General features: G+C 38.6%; 1 long non-coding RNA gene across 1 annotated transcript; it reads right to left on the bottom strand.

Annotated features, from left to right (window-relative positions):
- Positions 1 to 6,553: 6,553 nt before the first annotated feature.
- LOC134287886 (uncharacterized) lies at positions 6,554 to 12,998 on the bottom strand. The gene is made up of 3 exons (XR_009997618.1): positions 12,414 to 12,998; positions 12,012 to 12,298; positions 6,554 to 7,250 (listed from the first exon to the last, which is right to left on the bottom strand). It is a non-coding gene; the product is annotated as an uncharacterized LOC134287886 (long non-coding RNA).
- Between the last annotated feature and the right edge of the window lie 1,358 nt (positions 12,999 to 14,356).

The raw sequence follows: 14,356 nt of genomic DNA, 5'->3' as shown, positions 1-14,356 counted from the left end.
AGTCTTTGGATATTGCTAATTATTCGGTTGTTTCTAATTGTTAAATGTTTATTACAAGACCCTCTCGATTACCACAGATACCAAATCCAAAGGCTATCAATCGGATCCTAGCCGAAGATTCCGCAAACGTTTTGGTAGGGTCGGGTGCTGCTAGTTCGACCGATACCGTAAGCGAGATTTTTTTCAACCTTTGCATTCAGCATTTGCAATTAAGCATAGTTCAATGAAAACAGTCATGATAAATACAAGTTTTTGATTCAAACACTCACCGACTATTCTGAATTTATCTTGCTATCCTCCAGCTTTCGTATGTGCTCTCCGTTGTGGGCCTAGTTTTGCGGTCAGTTCAAACCCCTTATAAGGTTCAAAAATAGACAAGGTGTGCTAGAAGACTGACATGTAAATACCTATTTACTTAATTAGTTTGATAGGAACTCAAAAATCAGAATGAAATTATACATGCAAGTGCTCGTTTGGCGCACTTTTCTTCACTCGTCTGCCACAAAATCCAAAGATATTTTCAAGTTAACCTTCCGTAACTCGCGCGGTTGACTACCTGCGTCAGCACCACGCTAATGCTGAGTACAAAAAGCGATATTTTTTCAACGTGTTGTACAAAATACAACAGCGCGATCACTCGTGGGTTACAGTCGACTCTCCATGCCTCAATATTGAAGGGGTCATCAAGATAGGAAGAGATCGAGTTGAAGAACCAATTCGCAAATTAGATTGAAAAAATTCAGATACCTACTAGGAAAAACTGACCAGAGATGTCACTTCGCCTTCCCAGTAAATTATGCACCTAGGAAACGAGGGAAAAGAGCCTATCAACAAATGAAGATAAAATATATCATAATGAAGAATATTGAAACTTGGAAAGCCGACTGTACGAAGTATTTCAAATTTTTGAGAGGATGAATATGATTAAAAATAGACATCAATAATGTGGTGAACCAGTATCGATAATTTATGATTAAAATCATTCTTTCATGAGTCCTTCATAATGTATTTTAAACATTTGAGAAATAATAGACCCGATATGCGTCACCTCGCAACTTAGGAAAACTTAGTGAACCCATTTCGATCATTTATGATTTAATTCAATAATCTCTCATAAAGTATTTCAAACTTTTGAGAAGAAATAGACTCGATATGCGTCACCTCGCAACTTAGGAGAACTTAGTGAACCCATTTCGATCATTTTTGATTTCATTCAAGTATCTTTAAAAAAGTATTTCAAACTTTTGAGAATAAATAGACTCGATATGCGTCACCTCGCAACTTAGGAGAACTTAGTGAACCCATTTCGATCATTTATGATTTAATTCAATAATCTCTCATAAAGTTTTTCAAACTTTTGAGAAGAAAAAGACTCGATATGCGTCACCTCGCAACTTAGGAGAACTTAGTGAAACAGTTTCGATCATTTAGGACTAAATTCAAGAATCTTTCATAAAGTATTTCAAACTTTTGAGAACAAAATAGACTCGATATGCGTCACCTCGCAACTTAGGAGAACTTAGCGAACCCATTTCGATCATTTAAGATTTCATTCAATAATCTCTCATAAAGTATTTCAAACTTTTGAGAAGAAAAAGACTCGATATGCGTCACCTCGCAACTTAGGAGAACTTAGTGAACCCATTTCGATCATTTTTGATTTCATTCAAGTATCTTTAAAAAAGTATTTCAAACTTTTGAGAATAAATAGACTCGATATGCGTCACCTCGCAACTTAGGAGAACTTAGTGAACCCATTTCGATCATTTATGATTTAATTCAATAATCTCTCATAAAGTTTTTCAAACTTTTGAGAAGAAAAAGACTCGATATGCGTCACCTCGCAACTTAGGAGAACTTAGTGAAACAGTTTCGATCATTTAGGACTAAATTCAAGAATCTTTCATAAAGTATTTCAAACTTTTGAGAACAAAATAGACTCGATATGCGTCACCTCGCAACTTAGGAGAACTTAGCGAACCCATTTCGATCATTTATGATTTCATTCAATAATCTCTCATAAAGTATTTCAAACTTTTGAGAAGAAAAAGACTCGATATGCGTCACCTCGCAACTTAGGAGAACTTAGTGAACCCATTTCGATCATTTTTGATTTCATTCAAGTATCTTTAAAAAAGTATTTCAAACTTTTAAGAATAAATAGACTCGATATGCGTCACCTCGCAACTTAGGAGAACTTAGTGAACCCATTTCGATCATTTATGATTTAATTCAATAATCTCTCATAAAGTTTTTCAAACTTTTGAGAAGAAAAAGTCTCGATATGCGTCACCTCGCAACTTAGGAGAACTTAGTGAACCCATTTCGATCATTTATGATTTCATTCAAGTATCTTTAAAAAAGTATTTCAAACTTTTGAGAATAAATAGATTCGATATGCGTCACCTCGCAACTTAGGAGAACTTAGTGAACCCATTTCGATCATTTATGATTTAATTCAATAATCTCTCATAAAGTTTTTCAAACTTTTGAGAAGAAAAAGTCTCGATATGCGTCACCTCGCAACTTAGGAGAACTTAGTGAACCCATTTCGATCATTTATGATTTAATTCAATAATCTCTCATAAAGTATTTCAAACTTTTGAGAAGAAATAGACTCGATATGCGTCACCTCGCAGCTTAGGAGAACTTAGTGAAACAGTTTCGATCATTTGGGACTAAATTCAAGAATCTTTCATAAAGTATTTCAAACTTTTGAGAACAAAATAGACTCGATATGCGTCACCTCGCAACTTAGGAGAACTTAGTGAACCCATTTCGATCATTTATGATTTAATTCAAGAATCTCTCATAAAGTATTTCAAACTTTTAAGAAGAAATAGACTCGATATGCGTCACCTCGCAACTTAGGAGAACTTAGTGAACCAATTTCGATCATTTACGATTTAATTCAAGAATCTCTCATAAAGTTTTTCAAACTTTTGAGAAGAAAAATACTCGATATGCGTCACCTCGCAACTTAGGAGAACTTAGTGAACCCATTTCGATCATTTATGATTTAATTCAATAATCTCTCATAAAGTATTTCAAACTTTTAAGAAGAAATAGACTCGATATGCGTCACCTCGCAACTTAGGAGAACTTAGTGAACCAATTTCGATCATTTACGATTTAATTCAAGAATCTCTCATAAAGTTTTTCAAACTTTTGAGAAGAAAAAGACTCGATATGCGTCACCTCGCAACTTAGGAGAACTTAGTGAACCAATTTCGATCATTTATGATTTAATTCAAGAATCTCACATAAAGTATTTCAAACTTTTGAGAAGAAATAGACTCGATATGCGTCACCTCGCAACTTAGGAGAACTTAGTTAACCCATTTCGATCATTTAGGATTTAATTCAATAAACTCTCATAAAGTTTTTCAAACTTTTGAGAAGAAATAGACTCGATATGCGTCACCTCGCAACTTAGGAGAACTTAGTGAACCCATTTCGATCATTTATGATTTAATTCAAGTATCTCTAAAAAAGTATTTAAAACTTTTGAGAACAAAATAGACTCGATATGCGTGACCTCGCAACTTTGGAGAACTTAGTGAACCCATTTCGATCATTTATGATTTAATTCAAGAATCTCACATAAAGTATTTCAAACTTTTGAGAAGAAATATACTCGATATGCGTCACCTCGCAACTTAGGAGACCTTGGTGAACCGGTTTCGATAATTTATGATTTATTTCAAGAATCTCTCAAAGTATTTCAAACTTTTGATAAACATAGACTCGATATGCGTCACCTCGCAACTTAGGAGAACTTGGTAAACCAATTTCGATCATTTATGATTTCTCGCGTTTAGTATCATACAGGCGTATCTGCAATGATCGATTTCTCTTCATCGATTTTCTCTTTGGATTATCCCGGGAAATACGGCCAATATTCTGATGATCTCTTGGTGTGTTTCGGTGAAGGAGGACTAGGACTAGCATCCAAAACAACAAAAACAACCGAACATGATTTGCCGGCCAAGTTATTAATCAAAGAGAAAATCGATGAAGAGAAATCGATCATTGTAGATACGCCCGTATGATACTGAGCGCGAGATTTGTATTTTAAACTTTTGAGAACAAAATGGACTCGATGTGCGTCACCTCGCAACTTAGGAGAACTTGGTGAACCAGTTTCGATCATTTATGATTTATTTCAAGAATCTCTCATAAAGTATTTCAAACTTTTGAGAACAAAATGGACTCGATATGCGTCACCTCGTAACTTAGGAGATCTTGGTGAACCGGTTTCTATAATTTATGATTTATTTCAAGAATCTCTCAAAGTATTTCAAACTTTTGATAAACATAGACTCGATATGCGTCACCTCGCAACTTAGGAGAACTTGGTGAACCAATTTCGATCATTTATGATTTGTATTTTAAACTTTTGAGAACAAAATGCATTCGATGTGCGTCACCTCGCAACTTAGGAGAACTTAGTGAACCCATTTCGATCATTTATGATTTAATTCAAGAATCCCTCAAAGTATTTCAAACTTTTGAGAACAAAATGGACTCGATATGCGTCACCTCGCAACTTAGGAGAACTTGGTGAACCAGTTTCGATCATTTATGATTTGTATTTTAAACTTTTGAGAACAAAATGGACTCGATGTGCGTCACCTCGCAACTTAGGAGATTTTGGTGAACCGGTTTCGATAATTTATGATTTATTTCAAGAATCTCTCAAAGTATTTCAAACTTTTGATAAACATAGACTCGATATGCGTCACCTCGCAACTTAGGAGAACTTGGTGAACCAGTTTCGATCATTTATGATTTATTTCAAGAATCTCTCATAAAGTATTTCAAACTTTTGAGAACAAAGTGGACTCGATATGCGTCACCTCGCAACTTAGGAGATCTTGGTGAACCGGTTTCGATAATTTATGATTTATTTCAAGAATCTCTCAAAGTATTTCAAACTTTTGAGAACAAAATGGACTCGATGTGCGTCACCTCGCAACTTAGGAGAACTTGGTGAACCAGTTTCGATCATTTATGATTTAATTCAAGAATCTCTTAAAATATTTCAAACTTTTTAGAACAAAATGGACTCGATATGCGTCACCTCGTAACTTAGGAGATCTTGGTGAACCGGTTTCGATAATTTATGATTTATTTCAAGAATCTCTCAAAGTATTTCAAACTTTTGATAAACATAGACTCGATATGCGTCACCTCGCAACTTAGGAGAACTTGGTGAACCAATTTCGATCATTTATGATTTGTATTTTAAACTTTTGAGAACAAAATGCATTCGATGTGCGTCACCTCGCAACTTAGGAAAACTTGGTGAACCAATTTCGATCATTTATGATTTATTTCAAGAATCTCTCAAAGTATTTCAAACTTTTGAGAACAAAATGGACTCGATATGCGTCACCTCGCAACTTAGGAGAACTTGGTGAACCAGTTTCGATCATTTATGATTTGTATTTTAAACTTTTGAGAACAAAATGGACTCGATGTGCGTCACCTCGCAACTTAGGAGAACTTGGTGAACCGGTTTCGATAATTTATGATTTATTTCAAGAATCTCTCAAAGTATTTCAAACTTTTGATAAACATAGACTCGATATGCGTCACCTCGCAACTTAGGAGAACTTGGTGAACCAGTTTCGATCATTTATGATTTATTTCAAGAATCTCTCATAAAGTATTTCAAACTTTTGAGAACAAAGTGGACTCGATATGCGTCACCTCGCAACTTAGGAGATCTTGGTGAACCGGTTTCGATAATTTATGATTTATTTCAAGAATCTCTCAAAGTATTTCAAACTTTTGATAAACATAGACTCGATATGCGTCACCTCGCAACTTAGGAGAACTTGGTGAACCAATTTCGATCATTTATGATTTGTATTTTAAACTTTTGAGAACAAAATGGACTCGATGTGCGTCACCTCGCAACTTAGGAGAACTTGGTGAACCAGTTTCGATCATTTATGATTTATTTCAAGAATCTCTCAAAGTATTTCAAACCTTTGAGAACAAAATGGACTCGATGTGCGTCACCTCGCAACTTAGGAGAACTTGGTGAACCAGTTTCGATCATTTATGATTTATTTCAAGAATCTCTCAAAATATTTCAAACTTTTTAGAACAAAATGGACTCGATATGCGTCACTTCGCAACTTAGGAGAACTTGGTGAACCAATTTCGATCATTTATGATTTGTATTTTAAACTTTTGAGAACAAAATGCATTCGATGTGCGTCACCTCGCAACTTAGGAAAACTTGGTGAACCAATTTCGATCATTTATGATTTATTTCAAGAATCCCTCAAAGTATTTCAAACTTTTTAGAACAAAATGGACTCGATATGCGTCACCTCGCAACTTAGGAGAACTTGGTGAACCAGTTTCGATCATTTATGATTTATTCCAAGAATCTCTCAAAATATTTCAAACTTTTTAGAACAAAATGGACTCGATATGCGTCACCTCGCAACTTAGGAGAACTTGGTGAACCAAATTCGATCATTTATGATTTGTATTTTAAACTTTTGAGAACAAAATGGACTCGATGTGCGTCACCTCGCAACTTAGGAGAACTTGGTGAACCAGTTTCGATCATTAATGATTTATTTCAAGAATCTCGAAGTATTTTAAACTTATGAGAACAAAATGTTCTCGATATGCGTCACCTCGCAACTTAGGAAAACTGGGTGAACCAGTTTCGATCATTTATGATTAAATTCAAGAATCTCTCAAAGAATTTCAAACTTTTGAGAAGAAATAAAAAGATATGAGTCACCTCGCAACTTTGGTGGAATTGGGGAACTTGAATAATTAAACGCAATAATCAAAGTATTTCAAACTTTTAGGAAAACGAATATGATTCACAAAATAGATATGAAATGTGTCACCCCGCAGCTTGGGAATAAAACTTGGATCAAAATCACTTTTGAACTATTTTTGAATTTTGGGACAAATTTTAAAATAACGCTGGCACTATTGACTTTAACTTGAATGTAAAAACCACTTACCATTTGCAAGTTTTAACTTAGGAAAAGATGGTGAATCTACCCTTGTTTTTTCGGATATTTTATAGAGCCAACCAACAAACCCCCCGCCCCGCTTTTTATTACTAATACGCAAATAAAAACTAAAACAGTGAAATAACATTACTGCCTCTTTTGCTGATGGTGACCAGAACGGAGGTGTCTACAATGCTGTTCGCCATGTGATAACTGGGTTGCAAAATATTGAGCAGCCATGACTGCCAGAAGAAACTGCAAGAAAGAAAAAAAAATAATAAATATTAAAACGCGAGCGAATCCCCAACTTCCCCATGGTTCTTGATTTATACATAGTTTAGTCCTAGAGAAATCCCTATAGGAATTCTTGAAGAAACTCTTCTTCTAGGAGTTCCTTGTGAAAAATTCCTTAAGGTATCACCGAAGGAAGTCCTGAAGAATCTCTATTTAGGAGAAATTTTGGTAGGAACTCTTGAAGGTACTTCTGCACAAATCTCTGAAATAACTCCGCAGTACGAAACGAAATTATAACCGAGCGCAAACCGATAATGTAATCCGAAGTGGCATTGGGATTGGTTATAAAGTGGTATTGAACTGTCAATCGTTGTTTGAGAAAGTTTTTTATTTCACGATCGCTTTCACTTTATTTCCTGCGGTACAAGTGTAATGTACATATGATTTATGTACAAATGAACTTCAAACATAAGAATCAATTTGTGTACTGATTAGTGTGTTGCGGTTCTTACACGAAGCCGGAGTACAGGCGGATAAAAAAGTAGTATTTTTGTAATATGTAGCCGGTATCCTTGAAGGTGTCCTTAACCCTTTATAAGGCAGTGGCAACTATATTGCCACCTACTGTTTGTATTTTTTTCTGTTTTATAACAATTTATTTCGAACTTTTTTTTGGTTTACGCAAAATTGGGACTACTAACAACGCCTGGTATTTTTTTGGTACTAAACAAAGCTTTAACAACAATTTAGGAGCCATTTGTAGTCTCAAAAATGGCTAATTTTGACCGCGTGAAGAAAATTAGCTCAAACTTATTGTAAAATTATAGATTTGGTAAATATTTTAAGAAATAATCAAATTCTGGGTTGACATGAGCTGAACTACACAATTTATATTATGGGTTAAGCCCCAATCCACTCTAAAATCTCTTTTCCGGCTTTTTGTCGAAGTCAAAAGAAGAAAAGTACCCTAAACGGGCAGTGGCAAGAATATTGCCACCAGCGCTGGTGACCTAAACGGGCAGTGGCAACTATATTGCCACCTCAAAAGCTCGTTTTTGGGGTTAACGGGCAGTGGCAACTATATTGCCACCAGCGTTTTTGGCCTAAACGGGCAGTGGCAACTATATTGCCACCTAGATTTTTGAGAGTTTCTTTCAAACAAAAATTGTTTTGTACATGTAATCATGTATATAATCATTTCCATAATAGTATGCGTTGACAACTCTTCTAGTTTTCTCGGCCTTATAAAGGGTTAAACGAAACTCCTGATGAAAAGCTGAAGGGATCTCTGAAGGAGCTGCTGGAGAAATTTCCGAAGGAACTTTTTAAGGAATCGCTAAAAGAACTCCTTCAGAAATCCCCAAAGAATCTCCTGAAGGTATCCCTTAAGGAAAGGTATCCCTGAAAGAAGTTCTAAAGGAAGCCCGAATATGCTTCTGGAGGAGACTATTTAGCATGCCTAAATAAACTCCTGGAAGAATCTCTGTAAGAACTCTTAGAGGAATCCCTAAATGAATACCTAAAGACATTATTTTTTGATAAAAGTCCAGCAGGTATCCCTGAAAGAACTAGAAAAAAAATCTTGAAGGAATCTCTGAAGGAACACCCGAAGGAATCCCAGTAGGAACTCTTGAAAGAACCCCTGAAAAAACTCCTGGAGGAATCCATGAAAGAACTCATAAAAGTATCATACAGATATTCTTGAAAGAACTACTGAAGTAATGCTCCAGGTAGAATTCTTTTCAGGAAATCTGGAGGAATCTCTGAAAGAACTCCTGGAGGAAACCCTGAAGAAATTCCTGAAGGTATCCCCAAAGAAGTCCAGACGGTATCCCTGAAAGAACTCTTGACGAAACTCGTGAAGGAATCTCTGAAGGAACTTCTGCAGAAACCTCTAAAAAAACTCCTGGAGCAATAAAAAAACTCTTGAAGAAATCCCTAAAGTAAGTCCTAATGGTATTCCTGGAATAACTCTTGAAGAATCTCCTGAAGAAAATTTGAAGCGACCTCTGTAGGAACACCTGAAGAAGTCCCTGAAGGAACATCTGTAAGAAGTCCCAAAGATACTCCTGAAAGATCCGTAAAACAACTCCTAGAGGAATCTCCGAAAAAACTCTTGAAGGTATCCACAAAGAAAGCCCTGAAGGTATCCCTAAAAGAACTCCTGCAGAGAAAACCTCTAAAGTAAATCCTGGAGAAATTCCTTTGGAAACACTTGGAGGAACTCTTGAAAGCGCTTCAGGAATAATTCCTGCAGGAACTCCTTGCGAAATCGTTGAATTATTTACTGGAGGAATCCTTCCAGACTTTTCTTAGGAAATCAGTAAAAAATAAACTCTGGAATAATCCTTAAAAGAAATACTGAAGGAATCCCTAAAAAATCTCCAGGAAGAAATTTCGTAGGAATCCCAGAAGAAACTTCTAAAGGTACCCTTGAAGAAAACACCGCAGGTATTCCTGGAAGACCTCCTAGAGGAATGTTGAAGGAATTCTTGAAGGAACCCCGGAGCCTGCAATCCCTCCTGGAGGAAACCCTGATGGAACTCCTGAAGGTGTCCCTGAAAGAAGTCCTGAAGGTATCACTAAAAAAAACTCCTGAAGGAATCTCTGAAGGAATTCTTGAAGAAATTCCTGTAGGAACACTTAGATAAGTAGTACTGAAGGGATTATTGGAGAAATCCCTAAAGGAACTCCTTGGAAGATCCTTTGAGTATTTCCTTGAAGAATCCCCGAAGGAACACGTTAAACAATACATTAAAAAACTCTGGAAGAATCCCTGGACGAACTGTTGGGGGAATTCTTCAGGGAACTCCTAAAGGTATCCTTAAAAGAAGTCCTGCAGGTATTCCTGAAAGCGCTCATGAGAAATTTTTGAAGAAATCCTTAAGAAGTCTCTGAAGAACTTCTTGAGAAAAATCCCAGCAGGAAATTCTGGAAAAATTCCAGGAGGAATTCCTGAAAGGCTTCCTTCAAGTAACTCTGAAGCAACTCCTGAAAGAATGCTCGAAGGAAACCCTGAAAGCATTGGCGCCTCGTAACTTCACTTTTTTCTCTGTTCAACGACCCTAATGTTGCATTTGCGGAGAATTCAGAGTCAGAATCAAATTGAAAATGGGCGGAAACGGCTTTTATCGTCATTTTGTGCATATTACAAGTCAATTTATTGTGAGAAATCAAGGAATTTGCACTCGTTGAACCGGTAGATTTGAGGTTAGGTAATCGCCACTGCCTGAAAGATCTGGCTAAAAGACTCCTGAAGGGATCTATGATGTAACTCTGGGGGAATCTGTGAAGGATCTTCTAATGGTATCCATGAAGGAAGCCCAGCAGGTATACCTGAAAGAACTCCTGAAGGAATTCCTGGAAGAACTCCTAGAGGAATCCTTAAAGGAACTTCTAGAGGAATATCTGAACACATTCCTGAAGGAATCCCTGAAGGAAATCTTCGAGAAATTCATGAAAAAACTTCTCAGGAAGTTCTTGAAATGGTTTGGGGAGGAATTCCTGAGGGAATCCACGACGAATTGTTGAAGGATCACCGTCAAGAATCTGTGAAAGAGCTACTGTAAAAATATCTGAAAGACGCCCTGAAAGAATGCCAAAAAGAGCTCGTCGACAAATCGCTGGAAGAACATGTATCAAATTGTATGAACTTGGGTAGTATTAATAGACCCTCTATGTAACCGAAGTTTACTGCTGCATCTTTTAGCAATGTTTTAGTGGATTCTCCCAAAGTAATTTTTTTAACCAGTTTCATGTCCCCTCTTTATGTTAAGATCGTAGAGCATGCTACATCAATAAATTATTCCAGAAAAAATATGCATTGACGTCCGAGGTCCATTATAGGATTGTGTACAATTTTATGGACCCTATCGTGGATCTCCCCATTTAATTTGAATGTTATATTCCTCGCAGCCGACGTTGCGTCGGGCCCTCCTGAATGATCCTATACCACCGTGACATCACCTAAGTCCAATCACTGTTTTCTAATTCCTAATTCCGTTTACCCTATTTATTTTGCAAAGTGTGAAGGGAATTAAAAACCGAAAAAATGTGATTGGAATTAGGTAATGGCACGGTAGTGGATCCTATTGTTTGTTTATATTTATTAAATAGTTAAAAAATAATCGATTTTTGCAGTCACTGGGCAATTCGTTTGTGTGGCTGCAACCTGGAATTAATTGATTTGGGAGTTTATATTATGTTTAATAAACATTGTTTATCCTTTAAGAGGTCCACTAGGCAAATGCCCATTACTAGCACTAAAACCCATCATAGTTGATTAATGCACATAACCCTTCAGGACGCGCGCCGTTGTAAAAAGTACAACACCACCAAAAAAGCTCGTTCGTCGTAATACAGCGCGAGCGTATGGCGCACGTCCTGAAAGGTTGAAAGTTTTGCACTCATGCGCGTAGGGGGTCGTACACAAGTTACGTCACGCTCCTAGGGGGGAGGGGGGTTTTGCAGAACGGGACGATTCATACAAAAAAAAATATGAGGTCCAATACAAAAAGTGTGACATAGAGGGGAAGGGGGGGTTCAAAAAGGTCGAATTTTGCGTGACATAATTTGTGTATCACCCCTAGCTGGCGTCCAATGTTCCAATGTCGTGCGCGCCTACCATGCACTACGCTAGCGCGCACGACTTAAGAGAGGTTAGGAGCCCAGATCCAAAATCGTGTGTGCCGGCGCAATGTACAACAAGCGCACCCGACTTGAAGCTGGGGGACCAGTTATGCGCATGATAGCACCCGCCCTCCTTTCTGATCATATTCCTACCTTATTGCTGTTGTTGGTTTCTTCCGTTCCGATCCGGCTCCACCGAACCAAACCCTTGCACGATTCTATCGACGCTGATCTCGACGCTGATGTACGTAGATTGGCTTCTCGCCCGTCTTAGTCCACCATTCCTCTCGATCGACTCACGGGAATCGCATCCATCGGCGGAAGTGTACCGACCGTAGATCGAATGGGTTGCGCAGAGGGTATTCTTGGACACCGGACGGGTGGATGCCATAAACGGCCCAGGAACACTCCAGACGTAAACATTTATACTGCAACTCCTCCTGCCAAGTGAATAATGGTTTAAAATCATACATCTTGGTGGAATACCATCAGTGGCAATCCAAATCACTGGATTTTCCTAGAATCCACTCAAACTAAGCCAATGCGAATACAAACCTGAAGTTCCAGCGAGAGCTTCGTCGCACTGCCACCGAACATTTCCCACAGTCGACGATGATTGTGTTGCCTGGTGGAGGACGTAGTGTTCCGGAACGCACCGTTTAACACTTTCCGCACCCTTTTTCACTGGAATACAGATTTAAATTACAAATTATTACATAAATTTGTACTGATTATTGTTTCAAATGTTTACCTTTCCTTTTTTTTGTCGACCCACGTTCACGTTTGCTTTGGGAAAAACTTTGTTTTGTTTTCATTTGACAGATGGATAAACATGAATCCATGTATATTCATGATGCCCATGTATAGGCAAATGAAGATCAACAGAATCGAGGCAGAAGTTTTCAACCGAAAAAATGTATGAAGATTTGAACATTTTGTCAATTATTTCAAATATTTCGAAATTTTGGTAAAAAATATTTGGTAACGTAGATAGCTATCATAATTACCTACAACCTGTACCAAATATTTTTTCTGATAAAACGTTTATTAAGTCAAAAATCCATTTTTTGTAACTTTCTTCATATATTTAAAAGGTGAAAAACTCCTGCTCACTAGCGCCATCTGTTGCAATTTCCGCCGAAGCGGGTAATCCATTGGTTTAGACGGCGACGAGCTGGTAGCGGTGCTCTTACGTGCGTGTGATGCGACCATGCCTAGGCGAGTCCACCCTAGAAATGGGAGGCCACCGGCTTACTGGTAGACCGACGCGATTGCGGACCTGCGCCGCGCCTGCCTACGGGCTAGGCGGATCGTTATGGCCAAGACGAGAGGTGTGATGGCTCCTACAGAGCAATCTCCAGAGATGTTGGAGGGGATCATTGGAGGACTTTTTCCGCGTCATGATCCTAATCCTTGGCCTCCTTTCGTAGGACAGCCGGGGACTGGGGCTGGCGATGAGGAGAGGGTCACCGATGTGGAACTTGTGGGGATAGCTAAGTCCCTTAGCGTAGGTAAGGCCCCAGGTCCGGACGGAGTTCCGAACCTGGCCTTAAAAGTAGCCATCGCAGAGGCTCCCGAGATGTTCAGGTCTGCTATGCAGAAATGCCTGGACGAGGGAGTTTTCCCAGAAGCTTGGAAGAGGCAGAGCCTAGTACTATTGCCAAAGGCGGGGAAACCACACGGAGACCCGTCGGCATATAGACCAATATGCTTGATTGACACGGCGGGGAAGGTGCTCGAAAAGATCATCCTCAACAGAATGTTGCGGTTCACCGAGGGCGAAAATGGTCTTTCCCTAAGCAACACACATGTTATAATAGAGTTACGACAGCGCAAGTTTTGGTTGTATAGAAGTTTATTTTACGTAATTCTAACATTGTGTTGAAATAACGTAAAATAAACTTCTATACAACCAAAACTTGCGCTGTCGTAACTTTTATATAACATGTGTGTTACTTGGGTCGAGTAACCAGTATGGCTTCCGGAAGGGGAGGTCCACCGTAGATGCTATCTTGTCGGTTACAAAAACCGCCGAGAAAGCACTCGAGCCTAAGAGGAGGGGAATTCGCTTTTGCGCGGTAGTGACTCTGGATGTAAGGAATGCGTTTAATAGCGCCAGCTGGTCTGCTATTGTCGATGCGCTCTTGCGTCTGGGGATACCGGAGTACCTGTACAAGATTCTCAGAAGTTACTTTCAGAATCGTGTACTAGTCTACGACACGGAGGTGGGTCGGAAGTGCTTTCACATAACCTCAGGAGTCCCGCAAGGTTCCATCCTGGGTCCGGTGTTATGGAATGTCATGTACGACGAGGTGTTGAGGTTAGAGTATCCAGTGGGAGTGGTGATTGTCGGATTTGCCGACGACATTACGCTCGAAGTCTACGGTGAAACGATCGAGGAGGTAAAGTTGACTATCAACCACTCGGTGGAGGCGTGGATGCGGTCCAGGAAATTGGAGCTGGCTCACCACAAGACAGAGGTGACGGTTGTTAACAAC

This window comes from Aedes albopictus, chromosome 2 (assembly GCF_035046485.1).
Source record: "Aedes albopictus strain Foshan chromosome 2, AalbF5, whole genome shotgun sequence".
In the NCBI taxonomy this organism is placed as follows: Eukaryota; Metazoa; Arthropoda; class Insecta; order Diptera; family Culicidae; genus Aedes; species Aedes albopictus.
The sequence above is the reverse complement of the archived record's forward strand: the minus strand, read 5'-3'. Positions and strand labels throughout refer to the sequence as shown.